Below are 21,332 nucleotides of genomic sequence, written 5' to 3' on the forward strand. Positions count from 1 at the left end.
GCTTTGTCTCGGGCAGGGCCTCCCGATGACAGCACGGAGTGGAGGGGGGACTCTCTGGAAGACCCTGACATCTTATGTCAAAACACGAGTGTTTTCTCATCTATTTTCCGTTACCTTATTTTGTTCTCATGATAATCATGTGTGTCACCTAAGACATTTATTAACATTCTTATATTCGAGAAGAAATTCCTGCCGTAAATACTAAGTAATTCCTGCCTGATAAATCCAAGGTAATGGTATATTAATCGTGTTTTTAAAATTTTCTGTATATTATCGTGTTTTGACATCTTAAAACACCTTTCTGGCTGGGGAGAGACTGCTCCTCCTGGGGCTAGCTAATTCTTAGAGATAGCAGAGAGCATGCTATTTGATGAGCACATGAACCAGTCCAGAGCCCTACCTCCTCTGTCGGCTCTGTACACCCCAGGAGGCAATATTCCTCTGTCTTTATCATCCCAGCGCCAGGTACCAGGCAACTAGAGACCACCCTTATAGCCCCAAGCCTACCAAAAGTATTCAAACTAGCCAATCCCAAACTATTTACCCTGCCCTGCCTTGCCTTTTCCATAGAAACTCCAAAGGCCATGACCTAAGCGCTCCCCCACCCTCACCTACTCCTGCCTCTGCTTCCTAACACAAACCTGCTGTTCCTCGTGTATCTACGTGTGCTGAGCTCTGCCTCTTGTTTCTAGTAAGTCTGTGAGTAACATTAACTTTTTCCTTCATTGGTATTGACCTCTCCGTGCAGTCACTCAGACTGCACTCATTATGCAGTCACCTGCATAAATGAAGACCCGGACACAGGACAAACCTTTCCCTGACTTTTTTCCTACTTGGCAGCCCCCCATCCCCATAACTTTACATTCAGCCCTGTGTCTCCACCTGCCCCGTACCCTGCCTGGGCAGATCCTGCTTTCTTCCTCTATCCCCACACGGCCCCTTCCTCATCCCACCCCACTCTCTGATGCGTTCTTAGTCCAAGGAAAAGCACATGGCATACTTTGCGCATCCCTGTCCCCTGAATTTCGGTGATGAGACCGCGAAAAATTCCCCCAGCCTTGCTGCATCCCACCTGTGCTCCCCTCCTTGACTTTGTTGGGATAATACAGGTGGTTTCAACATCCAGCTCAGTTCTTTCTGTCTTCTCTGGCTCTCTCTGCCTCTTCCTTTCTCTGTGACCTTAAGCAAGTCAAGCAAATGTTTTACCTCCTGCTTGGAGGCAGATGAAAAATGTTCCACTTCACAGGGGATTTGGGAGGACTCGTTAAAAGCTCCTGAAGTGTTTTGAGAACCTGCCTGGTCTCAGGCAGAGGGAGCAGCCTTGACAGCATGGCTGTACACTGTCACTGTAAACATGGCAGCTCGGAACAAGCTCTTACGACTGGGCTTTGGAAACAACTTCCTCGAGGTAGGAATGGACTGAAATGAAACTGCAATGTGGTCAGCTGTCACTTCAAATGCAGCCCTAATGCAAGGAGCTGTTAGTCCTGGGCTCCTCTTTGTGTCCACAGTGCTTTGGATATAAATGTAGCACTTTTCTTTATTCTGACTTTCTCATTTAGAGGCTTTCGTGGAGGAGACCTAAGAGTTAATATATGCAAGACTGTGTATGAATATTTTTTAAAAGTATGAAGAAGTAATTGATGAGATTTCAGACAAAGGTTTCTCTTAGGTTATTTGGTTGAAAGAAATCACGTGCTAATTTATATCTGTAAATATGCCTGTGACATACAATCCAGCTCAAAATATATTGTCTCGTCAAAATGTGGGTGAGGGACACTAAGAAAAGCAGATGATGCTACCCAGAAGGTCCATCTGAGTGACTTGCAACATACTATCTTAAGCAGGAGGAAAGATTACATCCACTGTGACAGAGAGCATGAGACACTGTTTTCAAATTGGAATCAGAAAGGAATCTGGATGGTTTATGGGGCTTTGGATGATGGCACCCTTAGCCCAAATCTTGAGAGTGGTGGGGTGGTCAGGAAGTTGAACTTGACAAGCCCCAAGATTCATCTTCTGCTTCTATTCCTTATTACTCTTTATTACTTCACAGAATCAACCCAAATAAACAAAAATGGCAGGAACTAACTGCCATGGTTTGAATGTTTGTGTCCCCCTCGAATTCAGACAAAGAAATCCTAATTCCCACAGATGATGGTATTAGGAGCTGGAGCCTTTGGAAGTTGCTTAGGTCATGAGGGTGGAGCCCTCATGAATGAAATTCGTGTTTTTTTTTTTTTTTTAAAGATTTTATTTATTTATTTGACACAGAGAGAGACAGCGACAGAGGGAACACGAGCAGGGGGAGTGGGAGAGGGAGAAGCAGGCTTCCCGCCGAGCAGGGAGCCCGATGCGGGGCTCGATCCCAGGACCCTGGGATCATGACCTGAGCCGAAGGCAGTCGCCTAACCAACTGAGCCACCCAGGTGCCCCAAAATTCGTGTTCTTATAAAAGAGGCTCCAGAGAGATCCCTCCCACCATGTGAAGACAGTGAGAAGGTGCCAGGTGTGAGTCAGGAAGAGGCCCTCACCAAAACATGACCATGCTGATCTTGGACTTCCCAGCCCCCAGAGCTGTGGGCAATAAATTTCTGTTGTTTATAAGCTACCCAGTCTGTGGAATTTTGTTATAACAGCCCAAACAGACTAAATATCAACTAAGATACTTTCTTCCTATAACCTTGAGTTGCGTGGATAAGCTCATTTGACAGAGGAAGATATGAGGGAGGAAATTCAGAAATATAAACAGTTAAATCAAGCTAGATCCAGCTGGAGTCATCTCCCTCAGGCAGAACAAGCTCCATGGTTGATTATAATCTGACAAAATTCCTTAGAAGAAATGAAAAGAGGGCGCCTGGGTGGCTCAGTTGGTTAAGCGACTGCCTTCGGCTCAGGTCATGATCCTGGAGTCCCGGGATCGAGTCCCACATCAGGCTCCCTGCTTGGTAGGGAGTCTGCTTCTCCCTCTGACCCTCTCATGCTCTATCTCATTCTCTCTCTCAAATAAATAAATAAAATCTTTAGAAGAAATGAAAAGAAACCCAGCATGTGTTTTGTACAGACCCCAGAGAAGCACCTAGCCTCCACTCCATGAGCACCTTTTTAGAAAATCTGTTTTATTTTTTGGTGCTCCTTCTTCTTGCCCTTTTTCTCAGTCCTCCCCATGCTCAGTTTTCTGAACATATAAGTGAGACTCAGGGCAGTCACAGCTTCTGCTTAACACAATTTTATGTCACTCGGGGGCACTCATTTCTAGCATATTCCAGGAGAAAGTATTTATTTATTTATTTATTTATTTATTTATTTATTTATTTGAGAGAGAGAGAGAGAGAGAGAGAGGGAGAGCATGAGGGGAAGCAGGCTCTGCCTTGAGCAGGGAGCCCAGTGTGGGGCTCAATCCCAGGACCCCAGGATCATGACCTGAGCCGAAGGCAGACGCTTAACCGACTGAGCCACCCAGGCACCCCTGGGAGAAAGTACTGACAATCGATCAATACTGCATGGAATTCCTTCTCCCAGACATGTAAGGACCTGTAGTCCTGGGCCCTGGCGGATGCACAGTGTCCTTCGAATCCAGGTCAAGTGGCGGCATGTGTCACTTGCACACAGAAGTGTGTGTGGCCAGGATGGTCTGAGAAGCAGCCTCATGCAAAGAAGTCAATCAAACGTGAGCAGACCATCCAAAGGAAACATCTGCCTGAGGGGCTGACCAGAGAAGGTGAATCCAGGCATGGTGATCATTGGATACAATTGATGAAGACTTTCTACAGGAGGAAATTTAAAACAGAGGAGGTAGAGGAAAGAGCCTGATTTAGAGGGCTGGCTCTATGGCAGCCCTCTGAGAAATTTTGGCTATGTCTCTTAGCCTATCTAAATCTGTTTCCTTAGGTACCTGGGTGGCTCAGTCCATTAAGTGTCTGCCTTCAGCTCAGGTCATGATCCCAGGGTCTTGGGATCGAGCCCCGCATCGGGCTCCCTGCTCAGCGGGGAGCCTGCTTCCGTCTTGCTCTCTGCCTACCGCTCTGCCTGCTTATGTGCACACTCTCTCTCTCTGTGAAATAAATAAATAAAACCTTTAAAAATAACTAAATAAGTAAACAAACAAACCTGTTTCCTCATCATGGAAACAAGGACAGCTTCTACCTCAAGTGTTATGAAATGAAACCTGATGATACATGCAAAACACTTAATACGACATTTGCACAGAGTATAGGCTCATTCCACTGCAGCTATTAGAATTATCAATACTATTATTGCTATTGTTATTTACCCTAAATGAAGGGGAGGGTGGCTGTATCCATTTTCCTAGGGTGTTGATGTACTTGGTGTGGCAAGGAAGGGTTAAAGAAATCCTATTTGGACAAATACAAGATCCTGACCCAAGCTGACTTTCAGCTGCCATCCCCATATTAAAAATGAGGAAATGGAGGTAATAGGATAAGTTTACAGAACTTATCCAGGATCACACAGAAAAATAGCAGAGTTAAAACTCAAGCCTACATAGTTTTCTCTGTCTTGATAGTTAAACATTTCCAACATAACTCTTAGCTTCTTAGAACCGTTCCCACACCGTACTGAAGTTCCCTGGTTATGGCATCTCCCTTTTCCGTTTCTGTCTGGAATGCCTTTGTCCTCCTCTCAACCTAAAGATCTTCTATTCTACTCAGTCTTCAAGTTGTAGCTCTGATGTTATCCGGGACTTTTCTAAGACTACCAGGAAAGTGGGGCTCTCCCACCGTCGGGCTCACACCCTTCTTGGAGTCTGGGTTTCGTTGAAGACACTGTCCACTCATTCATCCCAGTGCTCTTACCCTGTTGTCTGTGGGAGGGCATCAGAGGGCACTCCGTGAATCAGGCTATGGATATGTGTGTGAACATACACGGGGACAGAAATGCACACACACGTACACACCAGTAATTTTTTATGTGATTTTTCCAAAATATCTTAGTGAATACAGTATTTCAATGTCAATTGTGGCTGCCCCTATAGACAGACACTGTAGACTCATCAGTGTTGTCATATGTCAGAACAGCTTTCTACTGCTAGGAACTAAAAAAATATGTGTCCTGCCATCATGATGATGAGCATCTGTCTTTGTTTACTTCAGGATTGGCTTAAGTTAGAAAATGGCAAAGAAAATAATAAGGAAGAGATGTCGAATAGCTTTTGGCTTTGGTTCCCACTGTGTGTGATGGAACACCAAAGCCCTAGTCCTTTTTGCATGACACATTCTTGTCGGTGAAAGAAGCATGAAGCCAAAAATGCTGAAGAAGTATCTCATAATTTTTATACCAAAAATTTAGTAGTGTAGCTCTTTTCTAAGAAAAGAAAACTAGAGTTGAAAAGGCAAGACTTTACGAAAATTTAGTCTGCCCTGAGATGAATCAGCCTACTCTTAATATAGCAACAAAGTGGTAAAACCTGGGTACCCCAGAAATGGTCAAGTTAGTGTGTGGTTTGGGGCAGAAGAGACAGGTTAAAGCAGTGACTCCAAAAATTGAAATTATTCCATGATGGTTGACTTTTTAAAAATAGTATTTTGAGGCATATGATGGAGGAATTGGAAGCTTCTTTATGCAGCCAGCTGATGCCTTCAAAAATAAATTCCCATCTAGCAAGTCCCTTCAGAAATTTCAAATCCATTGATATCTTTGAAATGCTGAAAAGTTTATTCAGCAAAAACAATTCATTGGGCACTTTGTGGATAGACAGAACACCTGTGGGGCTTGGTGACACAGCTGAGAGGACCTATCTTCATGCAGCAAGCTCTATGCCCATTGCTCTCTCTGGTCCTGCTGTCTACAGCAAGGTGTCAGCTTTGTTTATGCCAGCGGCTTGAATCATTGCCTTTTCAAAATGTTTTCTCATGAAACGAAAGCAGAATGTGAACTTCTCTTTTACAAATCTGTGATACAGAAATATGCAGACAACTTGAAACTCCACAACTCTTTAAAGTACTTCTGATAAGACAACCTGAAAATTGAAACATGAGTTCTTAAATCTCCCTTTGTTGACATCAACAGCATCCCCTTGCTGAAGAAGAAACTCAGTGATGTGAAACCAACAGAAATTAAACGACATTAAACCACTATCCACGTCAGATCATCTTGAAATATCTTGGTGTTCTCTTGTCGTAAGCCCATGTGTCATCTGTCATGAATTGATTCTGTTTGCCACCACATGCTGTTGTGAGCCCAGCATTTTAGCATGTATTGCCATCAAAACAGAAAGTGTATGGGAAAGTGTATGTGTTGTCATGCCAGAGACCACTCAGTAATTTCAGCTTCTCATCAAGCCAAGGGAGAGATGCCTTCTCAGTGAAATTTATTTTTTAGCAAAGATAAAGTTTATGGTTTAACTTTATTTGCATTCATTGGATTTCTTTCTTTCCTGCTTCCTATTTTTTTTTAATGTTGCCTGAGATTAATTTTGCATGTAAAGAAGGATGGAAAAAGCACCATTCTATATAAAAGTATTTTGATCTAACCTAACAAAATCAGCTGTACACATAATTTTGCTTATCATCATATATAAATATCTCCAAGAAGAGAAGGTCTAGCTTTCACCAGATTCCCAAGCCTCTATGATGCAAAAAGGATTAAGAATAATAGCATGAAATTATAAATATCTCGAGGTCAGAGATTCTTTGTAACCTGCCTCCCTTTCCACAGCACCTGGGAGAGTGACTGCACTTAATACCCAAGAGGTTGGTCATGGGAGTCATGGCTTTCCCATTCCCTAAACGATGTTGACTGAAAGAGACAGAATTGGCTAAATGAGCAGGTAAACTCATGATTTTTAATTTTAAAGTGAGTGCAAATCTTTTTCCTTAGCAAGAGAAAGAAGAAAGCCTCTTTTTTTTTTTAAGATTTATTTATTCATTTTGAGAGAGAGAGAGCACAGCCTGGGAGGGGCAGAGGGAGAGAGAGTCTTAAGCAGACTCCTCACTGAGCATAGACCCGGACTCAGGTCTTGATCTCAGGCCTGAGCCAAGACCACGAGTCTGAGGCTTAACCAACTGCACCACCCAGGTGCCCCGAAAGCTTCTTTATTAAATATCTTTTTTTTTTAAGCTTTTATTTATTTACTTAGAGAGAGAGCAAGCAAGAGAGAGAGCTTGGGTGGGGGAGAGGGGCAAAGGGAGAAGGAGAGAACCAGACTCCCCGCTGAGCAGGGAGCACAACGTGGGACTCGATCCCAGGACCCCAGGACCATGACCTAAAACGAAGGCAGATGCTTAACTGAGCCACCCAGGTGCCCCTCTTTATTAAATATCTTATGAATCGGAAAGGGATGACTGGGAGGATATAAAATGAAAATTTATTTCCTTTGGTTGATACCACAAAACAGTGGGGTAGAATATGTTTCCTTACTTGTACTGCATTTCCATACTGGATTCAAAGTCAAAGTCTTTAACAATTAAAGTAAACATCATTGGGGTATTGATATTGTTATGGGCCAAATTATGTCCCTTCAAAATTCATATATTGAAGTTCTACCCCCAGTACCTCAGAATGTGACTTGTAGACAAGATCTTTACAGAGGTAATCGAGTTAAAATGAGGCCATTAGAGTGGCTTCTAATCCAATACAACTAGTATCCGTATACAAAGAGGAAATCTGGACACATACGAGGGACAGATGGAAGACATGGAGAGGGGACGGCCATCCAGAAGCCAAGGAGAGAGACCTGGAACAGACCTGTCCCTTATGCCCCTTGGAAGGAACCAACTCTGTTGACACCTTGACCTTGGACTTCTATCCTTCAGAACTGTGATAAAATAAATTTCTGTTGTTTAAACCACCTAGTCCAGGGTACTTTGTCATGGCAGTTCTAACAAACTAACACATATATCCAGAATAAATCCCAGGAACTCCAGGCAAAGACAGTGAATATAGGCTAGGGGGACCCCGGAAGTAACACTACGCTGGGACACAGAAGCAGATATGATGATTAATCCCTCTGGCCACTGCCTCGGGAAGGCGAAAGCTCTTAGCACCTGACACAGACAGCAGCTCTGAGCTTCAAAGTTTTAAGTACCTTCATCATACATTAAGTCTATTAGATAATGCAATGCCTCTAGTATAGGAGTCAAAATTCTTGTGTCGAGTTAGTAGTTTTTTTTTCATGCCCAGAGGTTTAAAATGTAAAATCTCAATGTTAGGGGTAGAGGCAGAGGAGCAATTATAAGAGCATTGTGGAAGTCAATCCTTACCTTCCCGGGCTCCAGCTACACTCGACTTGACTCACCCGCTGCTGCTTCTGGCCCTGCACGCCTTCAGTTGCTTTTCTCTGCCCTCACCCCCAGCTATGGAGGCACCCTGATGTTCCCTGGCTCCTCTCCCTTCACACACTCTCATGGTTTCAGGTATCATCTTAATGGGCTTGGACTCCTGTTGTCCTTCAGGCTTGAGTTTGCATCCTGGCTCTGCCCTTTCTTTCCCAGTGGGTTGCTTTGGGCAATCTGAGCAGCCTTCCTGAGCTCTGAGTTTCTTTAGATCCTAACAGTATCACCATTACAGGGTGTTATGGAGAGGAAGTGAGAAATTGCCTGTAAGCTCTTAACACAGGTGTGGCCCAGAACGGGTGTCCCATAAATGAAAGCTGAAATAAAAATAAAAACAATACAACAAACCAGTATAGGGTGCTTACCACGTGCCAAGTACTGATGTAAAAGCTTTACAGATCAACGCACTTAATTCTCACAGCATATGAGGAAACTAAGGATACATAGAAGGATAACAGAGAAGTTATGCAACTTGCTGAAACTCACACAGTCAGCAAATGATGGACCTGGAACTCAAACTCAGGTAGTCTCGTTCCAGACACTGTCTTCTCAAACTATTAGGCATACTGTATCTCTCTGACTTATTTTTCATTATTAATGACACAGTCCTACTTTCTCCCTTGAGCTTCCAAATCGTATGGCTTAAAAACAAAAATACAAACAACAGAAAACTATGTGGATACCCCACAGTGACCTCAGATACAACATGCTCAAATGAGCCCCCACACCTGCTCCCTGCCCCTGCTCCCTTCTCAGGAGTGGATGCCATCGTCCAGCAAGAAACCTGGTGTCACATTAGGTTCCTTGTTTTTCCTAGCCCTCCCACACCCAAGCAATCTATTGATTTCTCTATTTCTATCCTCCTATCTCCTTCCCTCATCCTTACCTCGTTCAAGACTTCATCGTCTCTGCTTTGGAAAATAGCAACAGCCTTCTAACTAGTTTTCCTGCCTCCAGGCTCATCTCCTCCCCTCATCTTCTCCACAGATTTAAAATACAAATCTGACCCTTTCAGTCCTGCCTAAAGGATTAATTTGGAGTTCATTAATGTAGCCCAGCGGACCCTCATATCTGACTCCTGTCTACCTCTCCAGCCTCAACTCCCCCTCCTACCTTGTCCCACACCTTCTTGCACTTGAGCAAACCCCTGGTGCTCTCTTCATCTCGCTCTCCTTCCATCTCTCTGCCTCTCTGTCTCTGTCTCTCGGTCTCTCTCATATACCATGTTGTTTCACAACTAGTATATCAGAATCTACATTTAAAAAGAATTATTCAGGGGTGCCTCTGTGGCTTAGTTGGTTAAGCGGCTGCCTTGGGCTCAGGTCATGATCTCAGAGTTCGAGTCCCATATAGGGCTCCCTGCTCTGCGGGAAGCCTGCTTCTCCCTCTCCCTCTGTCTGCTGCTCCCCCTGCTTGTGCTCGTTCTCTCTCTCTCTGTCTCTCTGTCAAATAAATAAAAAATAAGATCTTTAAAAAAAAAAGAATTATTCAGCTTATCTACTAAGAATACACAAAACAATCACAGGGAAAATATAATCACTTACTTTCCCACCCACCATTTCCCTCACTGCCAAAATGCCCATCAAATTAAATTTGTTACTTGAAGGAAAAAAAAACTTGCTTTTAAATCAGTTTTATAAGTAAGCAAGTTAAAAAAAAAAATATCTCCAAGACATAAAGATTCTAAAGTAACCACAAACCAGCAATTATTTATATTCTGTTTTTAGTATCTAAATCCCCCATGTTTCATCTGGTTAAGCTGACTGATTTTCTTCTGGTGACAAAGTGGGCTAGCATGTGACCAGTTATCATTTCTGTTTGCTGAAACCAAAAGGCTTCAAGGACAGAGGCGGTATTGTTGAAAAAGCCTTGGGATTGACGCTGTTATCCTACTACCCTCTGCTGCTGTAAATGGAAAGTTTGTCACGATGTGCCTGACATCCAGACTTTCTCTTTCTTTGAAGGCCAGTTTCTCCTTTAAACCATGAAAGTTACATATTGAAAGTATATGTGAAATTAAATGCCCCTTGGTCACCTGCGCCCTGGGTCTAGCACACAGAAAAGTTCTCAGTAGTTGGCAGACACTCGTGGTCAGATGCTGCTGTGGAGTAAAAAGAAATCGGAAGTAGTTCTATGTTCTATGTGCCATGTTATTTCATCTCATAACCTTATGGGAGGGCAGTATGTTGTAATGGTGGGATGCACAGGCTGGGAAGTCAAAGCCATCGGGGCCTTCTTTGTAGCTGGACCTATGTGACCTTGGGGAGTCACTTAATTGAAGGCTCAGTTTCTTCATCTGAAAAATAAAAATTAAATGGGAAGTTGTATGTAAAGCACATAATTAAATGATGAGTAGCAAATGGAAGCTCTTCTTATTTATGAAGAGTTATAAGGCAATGATTGACAATTTCAGCAAGGGTAGTTCTCAACATCATCAGGGAACAAGACGTCACTAAAATTATTAGTCACTCAGCTCTCACCATTCAAGGATTAAGGTTTTCTATATGATGCAAAAAGTCTACTTTTGGCTGCTCAACTCTCAAAAATATTTGTATACTACATATTATAATCTTCATGATTATTTCTACTTTCATAAAATGATTAATCCCAGAAATCTCTTTTACCTCTGATCTTCAATTAAAACCTGTAAGAGGAAAATGAAATAATCCATAATGATTTGTTCTCCAAAAGTTACATAATTATATGTTAACCCAAGCCCATCCTTGTCCCTATATGTATTATTTAGGATTAGCAAGTTGGTGTGGGGGAAGAAATATATTTCAGTAAAAATTGTATGTGCTACCTCCTACTCTGACATTTGTTATTAAAAATGTGCTATAATGAAATAATTGGGAACCAAGTATGTGAACAAAATTGTATTAACACAATGTGTTAAAATTTTATGGAGTCTAATTAGAAATATGGCACATCAGGCATAAGACAGAAACCCCTAGAGGTATTAATTTTATTTTGATAATATTTGTGCATCGGCATAATAACACATTGTGCCAGAATTAGGTAAATTTGTTTTCAATCAAATTAAACCTACTTATCCTTTTTTTTTTTTTTTAATTTATTTATTTGACAGAGAGATAGCACAAGTAGGCAGAGCGGCAGGCAGAGGGAAAGGGACAAGCAGGCTCTCTGCTGAGCAGGGAGCCCGATGCGGGGCTCAATCCCAGGAGCCTGGGATCATGACCTGAGCCGAAGGCAGCCGCTTAACCGACTGAGCCACCCAGGCGCCCCCTACTTATCCTTTTTAAGTAAAGAATAATTATAAATACATCTTCCTGAATATCATATTCCTCAAAATGAAATTTTTAAAGCCAGTTTTAGATTTCAAATGTAAACTCTAAATCATCTACTAGATGGAAAACTCTGGAATGTCTATAAAGCCTTCAAATAAATAATGATCTTTATCGAAGTGCCTACCATTCTATGATAAGCACTGCACTAGCTGACTTTTGTTTACTTTGTCTAGTCTTCTCAGAAACTGGCCTTTCATAGTTGGAAAAACAAAGTCAGAGAAGGGAAGTGACTAACCCAAAGTCAACAACTTGCTAATGCTTGAACTGGAATTAGCTTGTTCTTTCCTTTACTACTAATTTAGGCTTCCCATGAAAAACTACTATCTTATTTTATTTAAAAGATACTTCTAACGAAAGATTTATTTGCCAAAACTTTATATGGCCTTACTGCTCATGAAAGCAATGAGGTTCAGTGGATAGGGGAATGTGTAGCTCCTAGTGACTAATGTACTTTTAAAATATAATAACGATAATTAAAGTCAAATACCACATGAGAAACAATAGGCAAAAGAAAGAAGGTGTTCTTTTTAAACCTGGTCGTTGGTTTCCTGTTTCATATTGTAATCTGTTGATATCTGAAAAGGTCTATCTTAATTTTCAGAAATGGCAACAGTCTCCTAAAAATATAATTTGGGCATAAATGAGAAACAAAACACGGTTTGCTCTTTAAAAAAAAAAAATCTTGGCAAGAAAAAAGAATACCCTTTAAACAAACTATGAAAAAAAATGTCAACTTTACTATTTAAAAACCAAGTTTATGAATAAATAGTAATTACAGAATCTGATAATGCCCAGTGTTGGTAAGGAAAACTGGCTCCCTCTCATTCATTATTGCTGAGATCCTTATTTGGAACAAACTTTTTAGAAAATAATCCAGCAGTGTCTATCTAAAGTGAAATTTATATACCCTTTGCATTAGCAATTCCACTCCATTCTGGCAAAAGTGTGCATATATATATATACACACACACACACATACATACATACAAACGTTAACTACAATATTTTTGATAGAGAAGAAAAAAATCTTCAGAAAATGAAATGTCCATCAATAAGAACTTTAAAAAAAATTGCCATATAGGGTACAGTGGAGTACAATGTGGTTACTACAGATACTCCAAAAATATGGTCATGTGAGAAAAGTAAGTTTTAGACAATGCATCTTACTGAATATCTTACACCATAGCCCCATTTGTTTTAAATACACTGTTAAATAAAGAGGCCCTGAGACTGATGTGGCTCTGTTGCTATGGCAGCCTATAAAGGCAAACCAAAATCTAAACCTATACATGCCTCAAAGGTAGAAATTAAAACACTAAGGACAACCAATCACAGCCAACTAGGCTTAGCTTTAGCCAATCAATAATTTCCTTTCTTTGCTTCCCTTCTTTCTCCATATCTCTTTTCCCTGGTCCCTGTCTGTGGAGCGCTCCTAACCACCCCTGGTTTGGTGCTACCCAATTTGAATCAGTTTTTGCTCAAATAAGCTCTTAAAATTTTTAATATATCTCACTTTATCTTTTAACAATAGACACACACATTTGCTTCCATATTTCTAGGAAATTTCTGGAATTACATACAAGAAACTATAACCATGAGTTATCACTGGTAGAAGGAGGAAGGAAGAGGGTGTTTAGTTTTCATCTGCATAACTTTGCATTATTTCACCATGAGCAGCAATGGCTTTATAAGAACAAAAGAGATTTTATTTTTTTTATTTAAATTGAATTAATTAACATATAATGTATTATTTGTTTCAGGGGTACAGGTCTGTGATTCGTCAGTCTTATATAATACCCAGTGCTCATTACAACACATACTCTCCCCAATGTCCATCACCCAGTTACCCCATCCTTCCACCCCTCTCCCCTCCAGCAACCCTCAGTTTGTTTCCTATAATTAAGAGTCTCTTATGGTTTGTCTCCCTCTCTGGTTTTGTCTTGTTTCATTTTTCCCTCTCTTCCCCTATGATCCTCTGCCTTGTTTCTTAAATTCCACATAACAGTGAGATCATATGATACTTGTCTTTCTCTGATTGACTTATTTCACTTAGCATAATACCCTCTAGTTTCATCCTCATCATTGTAAATGGTAAGATTTCAATTTTTTGATGACTGTGTAATATTCCATTGTATATATATATACCACATCTTCTTTATCCATTCATCTGTCGATGGACCTCTTGGCTCTTTCCATAGTTTGGCTATTGTGGACATTGCTGCTATAAACATTGGGGTGCATGTGCCTCTTTGGGTCACTACATTTGTATCTTTGGGGTAAATACCCAGTAGTGCAATTGCTGGGTCGTAGGGTAGCTCTATTTTCAACTTCCTGAGGAACCTCCATACTGTTTTCCAGAGTGGCTGCACCAGCTTGCATTCCCACCAGCAGTGTAGGAGTGTTCCCCTTTCTCTGCATCCTCGCCAACATCTGTTGTTTCCTGATGTGTTAATTTTAGCCATTCTGACTGGTATGAGGTGGTATCTCATTGTGGTTTTGATTTGTATTTCTCTGATGCCAAGTGATGTTGAGCACTTTTTCATGTGTCTGTTGGCTTCTTTGGAGAAATGTCTGTTCATGTCTTCTGCCCATTTCTTGATTGAATTATTTGTTCTTTGGGTGTTGAGTTGGTAAATTCTTTATAGATTTTGGATACTAGCCCTTTATCTGATATGTCATTTGCAAATATCTTCTCCCATTCTGTCGGTTGTCTTTTGGTTTTGTTGACTGTTTCCTTTGCTGTGCAAAAGCTTTTTATCTTGATGAAGTTCTAATAGTTCATTTTTGCCCTTGCTTCCCTTGCCTTTGGAGACGTGTCTAGCAAGAAGTTGCTGCAGCTGAGGTCAAAGAGGTTGCTGCCTGTGTTCTCCTCTAGGATTTTGATGGATTCCTGTCACACATTTAGGTCTTTTATCCATTTTGAGTCTATTTTTGTCTAAGGTGTAAGGATGTGATCCAGTTTCATTCTTCTGCATGTGGCTGTCCAATTTTCCCACACCATTTGTTGAAGAGACTGTCTTTTTTCCACTGGATATTCTTTCCTACTTCGTCAAAGATTAGTTGTCCATGAAGTTGAGGGTCCATTTCTGGGCTCTCTATTCTGTTCCATTGATCTATGTGTCTATTTATATGCCAGTTCCATACTGTCTTGATGATTACAGCTTTGTAATAGAGCTTGAAGTCTGGAATTGTGATGCTACCAGTTTGGTTTTCTTTTTCAACATTCCTTTGGCTATTTGGGGTCTTTTCTGGTTCCATACAAATTTTAGGATTATTTGTTACATTTCTGTGAAAAAAGTTGATGGTATTTTCATAGAGATTGCATTGAATGTGTAGATTGCTCTTGGTAGCATAGACATTTTAACAATATTTGTTCTTCCAACCCATGAGCATGGAATGTGTTTCCATTTCTTTGTGTCTTCCTCAGTTTCTTTTATGAATGTTTTATAGTTTTCTGAGTACAGATCCTTTGCCTCTTTGGTTAGGTTTATTCCTAGGTATCTTATGGTTTTGGGTGCAATTGTAAATGGGATCAACTCCTGGATTTCTCTTTCTTCTGTCTCATTGTTGTGTATAGAAATGCAACTGATTTCTGTGCATTGATTTTATATCCTGCCACTGCTGAATTCATATATGAGTTCTAGCAATTTTGAGGTGGAGTCTTTTGGGTGTTCCACATAGAATATAAAAGAGATTTTAAACCAACATAATATAAAAGGCCATGCAAGTGTTTCCATTTAAAAAAAATTATTGGAGTCACAGGAAGTGGGGCCCCACCCCCTAAAGTCAGGGGCAGGAAGTGAGTGTTGCTGGGCCGGATGTGGGGAGAAAGAGATTGTGGGAACAGGGTGTCTCCACAGAGAACTTGGATTCAGCTCCTTCCTTTCCAACAAGTAAGAAATTTACATTGATTCCCTGGACCTTGAAAAGCTATTACAATGCCCCTATGATAAAAACCCCCGGATCAGGGCTGGCAGGTTTCCTTATCATCTTATCAAGTGCAGAAAGAATCATCCTAATGTCGAAAGCGAAATGGCTACTTGTCCCTTCAGTGCTTGCCACCATGTTTCTCTGGCCAAAATCAGTCATCTTATCTCAAGCTGTGATGATAAAAGTTATGTTGAGCAGGATGTTGCTATCTGAACCAGGAACCTTGGATAAGAGACTGTGGCTGAGAACACATGGCAGTGCCCTCCTTGGGATGAAGACTGGGATAAATATCTGTGGGAACAGACCAGTACCCCCGTTTGTCTGGGGCACAGTCAACTACTGTGGCCACAACAGTCTGCAAGCAACATAGTTACGGAACATAAACGTAACCTGGCACCAAGCATGCACGTTGCCAAGTCTCTGCTGTATGTTCTGCCATGGAAACACAATGGAAATGCACAGGAACAGAATATCTATCTCATCAAATGCAGACCCTAGAAGACTCTTGCTTTTTCCTCCTAATCTAATTATAGAAAGATTAAACTATGACCTTCAAAAAAATAAAGTTATTAGAGCTTGAAAATGTGCAGTAATTTGAATCATTTTGAGTGCTTTTATAGTTCCATCCCAAATCAAATATTAAACAAAGTTTAGACATGAAGTAAGGTCTAAAACAAAACATTTCCCTTTTTTCTCACAGGAAATTTAATGCCTCAAAGAGTTGACCTCAAGATCTTAGTGACTCTGTACCATAACCTGTGAGTACATAGCAGGCTGGATTTGGCACATACCAAACAATACCACCATTTCATGGCTTCATCCTTTTTGCTTTTTAAAGGAAGTCTGAGGCAAGGGGAAAAGAATGAGGAAGTGACATTTGTGATATCTGGGCAGTGAATGTTTTTTCTTCTCTCCCACCTTCTTTTCCCGCTTCCTCCCTTCCCTCTCTCTTTGACTGCAAGTAGAGGAGAAAAGAGAAGTATCCAGGTTTTCAATTTTATTGATGGTTTTATGTGGATTTTCAAATTCTTAATCACTCCATGTCAAATTTCAGTGTCATCAGAATGTCAGTATCTTGTGCAAAATGATTGTGTTGAAACAATCCTGGCAGTTTTGCAAGTGAAATGTAATGCAAGCCCTAGTATTCTTAGCTGGGGAACACTGAGAGATAAGCCCCTGAGTCCTGGAATATGAACCTTACACCCAGGGTCGAGATTGCAGTATTTGTCAAGTTCAAAGGAAGTTGCCATTTGCTAGGTACCACATTCAAAAAGTCCTTTCCAAAAATGACCTTTCAATGAGAGAAGCTCCTTTCACAGTTAGTTTAAAAAGCACACTTTAGGGGCGCCTGGGTGGCTCAGCCGTTAAGCGTCTGCCTTCAGCTCAGGTCATGATCCCAGGGTCCTGGGATCGAGCCCCACATCGGGCTCCCTGCTCGGCGGGAAGCCTGCTTCTCCCTCTCCCACTCCCCCTGCTTGTGTTCCCTCTCTCGCTGTGTCTCTCTCTGTCAAATAAATAAAATAAAATCTTAAAAAAAAAAAAAAAAAGCACACTTTAATGGACATATGGCTCATTTCAGTTAACATGTAGAGTATGAACTTACTACAGAAGAATTCATGGGGAGAAACAAGATACGAACAAAGAGAAAAGCATTTCTACTTTCCCATTTTTTCTGTGCTGGAGTCTTAATTTATAAAGGTGACATAGAGGACCATATGAGGAACACCAGGTTTTGGACAGGAAGCAGACCAGGAGCGAGGGGAAAACCTTTATTGGAGTTTCCTTGAGAACTGCAAGGCAGGGTTGGTTAAACAGTTTAGGACTGGCTAGTTTGAATAATTTCAGCAGGCTCTGGGCTGCAGAGAGGAAAAAGTTTTCCTCTTCTCTCTTAGGCTCCTTGACTGGATCTGAAAATTAAACTGACAGATTAACAGGAGAAAACATACAAATTTTTTTAAGATTTGGGTGACACAGGAGACTTCATAAGGAAAAGACCCAAAGAAACAGTTAGACCTGTGTATTTTTATGATAGGTTTGTTCAAGAGTGGGAAGTAGTGTGGAAATAAAATACGGTAAAGAATATGAGGTAATTATAGTAAACTGGGGGAAACTTAGCAAAGCCTGTTCGTTTGGATTCTTCTTGGCACCTCTTTGTCTTTGGAGACGAGGATGATCCTTTCCTCCAGGTATATGGAGGACACCTTTCATGTGAGGGTTTTGTGGCCTGTTTCAGGTAAGAAGGGGAGGTGAGAGGAGATCAGAGTGAACTTTCTGCTTCTGCTGTTTTCTCAAATTCTTCAGCTTAAAATATTCAGTAGGCCAGGTGCCCTATTTTGGAGTAATGTGTCCTGAACCCCATCAGGGCTATTGAGATGGTCTCTAGTTGCCTAGTACCTAGCCCTGATATGATAAAGACAGAGAAATATTGCCTTCTGGGGTGTACAGAGCAGATAGGGGTGGTATGGCTCTGACTTCATTAGTTTGCTTATCAAATAGCATGCCCTTTGCTGTCTCTAAGAATTAGCTAGCCCCAGGAGGGGCAGTCACTCCCCTGACAAAAGGAGCGTTAAGATGTCAAAACATCCTAATATACAGAAAATAAAAAAACATGATTAATATACCATTACCTTGGACTTATCAGGCAGAACTTTAGGAGTAAGATCATTGTTGACATATACCCAAAGAACAGAGGAAAGTGGTGGGGAGCATTTCGAAAGTGAAAAATAATTTCAAATGAATATCTTCCAGCAAAGGAAAAAAAAATGCATTCACTCATGGTAACTAACCAACTGAATTAGGACTTTATCAAATTCACTTTCAATCAATAGCAATTATACTCAATAGTCATTGCAATATTTTTTCAACTTTTTTGAGCACCTACTCTGTGCCAAGAATTGTGCTATGTCATAGGATCCCAAGCATATAGTTGTGCCTTTACTGAGCTTATCTGGGAGTGGGGTGGAAAGGATATAAGCTGGAAATTACTCTTCATTGCAGTGTGAAGTTACATGGAACGTAAATGTCCTCAGAGTCCTTAAATATCTAGTCATAAAATAACATGTACCTGATTCGCCTCTTCCTCAGTAGGAGGTCAGACACCATCTGAAGATCACTATTACTTTGCCAACAGCCGATTTATAGAAAAGTTTGAGAAATTAATTTCTTTCACTACTACTTCAATACCAAATAAAGGTAAGCATTTTGGAAATATTTCTTGTTTTGTGGACTTCTCCTCTTCATTTTGTCCTATGTACTCCTGTGGGCTATCATTTCCCTGTTAGTCACTTTTGTGTCAGCATAATGTTTGCTATATTAAGAATCCAACAATTTTCCCGAATACATACATTTATCTAAAGTTCACTGCCAAGAGCTTTTTTAAAACACTATCTCATGTCTTTATCACTACTCAGTAAGTACCCTGAAATGATTACTCATGATCTCTCAGTAAACATCTGCTTTCTTCCAACAATATTGAATGTATCTGTATAATAAACTCAAGAGTCTACTTTAAATCTATATTCCTTTCAAATTCACTTTCAAAAATAAAAGCAGGTATCTTAATACCTTTGGAACTAAGCCCTCTGCTGTACCAGGGACACAGGTTTTGTATGACACTTGAGAGTTTAGGGATGCACTCTGTATCTAACAAACGAATTCCGTATCTTTAGAAGCTAAATTGCTCAATTCCTTAAGTATGTTGTGTTAATTAACAGGAGGAAACTGTGTTTCTTATAGCCCTTCAATTTTTACAATTTCTGTATATGCCACATTCTGTGGACAATTTTGGTTGATACATCTATCATCTCTATCAGTGTGCAAGCTTCTGAAGAGCAGGGATACCAAATTATTTTCTTTGTATCTCAGATACAAACATGATCCCTCGTGAAAATACTGGATCTGTGTGGAAATCCAACTTTGCTTCTGTAAACCTGATCATATATAAAGATGTGTATTATATAAATTATTCCTGCCAACTTTTTTTCTATTTAGTGGTCTCTTTTCTTAACTGGGTTCATGGCCAAGTCTGCCATGGCAGGAACATATCCATCTCCTTCCTCCTAGAGACATTTACAGAGTTGCTTCTAAGGCCAGATGCTTTCCAAGTATTATATTAGTCAATCCTCTCAAGAACCGTAAAAGGTTTGTATAATTGCCATTATATAAAACGGAAGGTTAACTCTCTTAGGCTTGTATAGCTACTAATTGTTGGAGGCTGGAATTTGCCCTTATAACTGTCCAACTCCAGAATCCATGCCTTTTCCAGTTTGCCTTGCAGCCTCCATTCTTTCCAAGTCCTAGTCACCTGATAGCCATTTATGTATTCTAAGTAAACTAAACTAGTCCATATAACATATCCTTGCCAGATCATTATCAAATTATCTCTTTTCATGGCTTACTTATGAAAACCTGGTTTTGACAAAAGAATTGCAATTGGAGCAGAGAATAAAGGACAGAGCTAAAGAAAAGAGCAGCATTGGTCCAAGAGGACCCAAATGTGAAAAGTGGCCATGACAACTCCCACACTTAGAATTTTTTAGTGGCTCCCCCTTGGCTTTTATTTGTTTAATAATAGTTAGTGAGCCCCTACTAAGTCCCAGATACTGTTCATCACACTGTGGATATAGCAGCAGGTCAAATAGACCAAATGCCTTGCCCTCTTGATGCTTACATTATAGGGTGGTGGTGGGGAGTAAAAAGAGATAAATGTGTCATGCTGTGACAGGTGTGCATGGGAAAACAGGGAAGGTTAAGAAGTTTGGGAGTGTCTTCCTTGTAAACTCCAAACTTCTTAGTATGGTGAATAAAAGCTTTCACCATTTGGCCCATCATCTACTGTATACCACTGTAAAAACCACACTCAATGGTCCATCTTTCTGAAGTTCCTTCTGTCTTGTGTCTCCACACTAACTGCTGTTCAGTCTTCAGAGCAGTGGACGCATCATCTCTTTCATGGCATCCTTGAAATTTTCTCTGAAACCTTCAACTTCTTATTTGTATGCCAGAGCATGCTGAACTTCTATAATAGCATTTCTATCACAGACTATGTTGGCGTTTTCCACTTTCAAATATCTGTCTTCTTCAAATGTACAAAAAACTCACTGAGGCAAGAACATGCTACTTCACCTTGAATCTGTGAAACTGAATAGTGAGCCTGGCAGAGAGTAAATACTCTCTGCCATGTGAATGGATGCTCAGATGAAATAAGGCCATTTAAGTACACAAGATTGTCAAAGACCATCAAGAGTGAAAGAAAACTGGGCTATTTTTTATATTTATTCTGAATATCTATTAAACCATGTACAGAGTTGACAGGATAATCACTTTTTAAAGGTTACCTTTTTATAAAACATAACTTGAAGACATTATCAAGATGAAATAGCTAAAATCCATAGTTCTGTGCTCAAGGCAGACAGGTACACTTGGGATATTACATTTTAAAAGATAAGGTTTATTACCATAGTAATTTCTTGACATTTTTATTGCAAATTACAAACTACTCAGAAAGACATTCGTTTGAAGTAAATTGGCGTTATTTAAATCTTTACTTTTCTCAGAAAGAACACTAGGCCTCTAAGTGTTACAGACCTTAAAATCAGTCTAGATTGTACCAAGATTGAACCAAGAATATAACAGATACCTGTTAGTTCTGTATATACATCATGGTATGTGAGATTATTTGCTATAGACTCATGGCAATTAGAAAATACAAAGTTGGTTATCATCTTACAAAGCAAATTCTATGCAATATTAATAATTAACATTCTACTCTGATTTTCAAAAGCAAAATGTAGTATCAATGGAT

General features: G+C 40.4%; 1 pseudogene; it reads left to right on the forward strand.

Moving 5' to 3' along the window:
• The first annotated feature begins 1,354 nt into the window (after positions 1 to 1,354).
• LOC116630617 lies at positions 1,355 to 16,027 on the forward strand (annotated as a pseudogene).
• Positions 16,028 to 21,332: the final 5,305 nt, after the last annotated feature.

This window comes from Phoca vitulina, unplaced genomic scaffold, assembly GCF_004348235.1.
Source record: "Phoca vitulina isolate PV1807 unplaced genomic scaffold, GSC_HSeal_1.0 scaffold4, whole genome shotgun sequence".
Classification (NCBI taxonomy): domain Eukaryota; kingdom Metazoa; phylum Chordata; class Mammalia; order Carnivora; family Phocidae; genus Phoca; species Phoca vitulina.